This window comes from Apaloderma vittatum, unplaced genomic scaffold, assembly GCF_000703405.1.
Source record: "Apaloderma vittatum isolate BGI_N311 unplaced genomic scaffold, ASM70340v1 scaffold22843, whole genome shotgun sequence".
Classification (NCBI taxonomy): domain Eukaryota; kingdom Metazoa; phylum Chordata; class Aves; order Trogoniformes; family Trogonidae; genus Apaloderma; species Apaloderma vittatum.
The window spans coordinates 18,156-18,533 of NW_009710153.1; the positions used below are offsets into that span (position 1 = coordinate 18,156).

The 378-nt window shown below is 55.8% G+C and overlaps 1 protein-coding gene across 1 annotated transcript in view; it reads left to right on the forward strand.

Moving 5' to 3' along the window:
- PLEKHM2 (pleckstrin homology domain containing, family M (with RUN domain) member 2) overlaps positions 1-378 on the forward strand; it is a gene marked incomplete at both ends in the record, with an annotated part of 14,001 nt that overhangs the window by 8,441 nt on the left and 5,182 nt on the right.

The following is a 378-nucleotide window of genomic DNA, read 5'->3' on the forward strand; positions in this document are numbered from 1 at the left end:
AACCCCCCCCCCAGCCACATCCCGGTGTGCCGGTCGGCCGGAGCAGGCTCCAGCCTGCATCTCACTCTCCTGGCGGGCAGGGCCACAGCATTGCCACCTCCTCATGAAACCTTCACTCTTCCCAGCATCTCGCTCTCAGACATGGATTTCTCCCACGTCACTTTAGCTCCTCTTCCATTTGTGATCCCCTTTGCAGCCCAAGGAAGCCCAAGGTTCTGCGTTCAGCAGCTGATGCCTCTTTTCTTTTTTTTCGGTCGGTAGGGAGTCAGTAGGAAGCAGTGTCTGTACCTTGCTTTTCTTGTGACGGCCATCATGGAGCTGGGGGCTGCGCATTGCGCGATGGTCTCAGTATAAGAATTTCTCTGCAACGGGAAATTC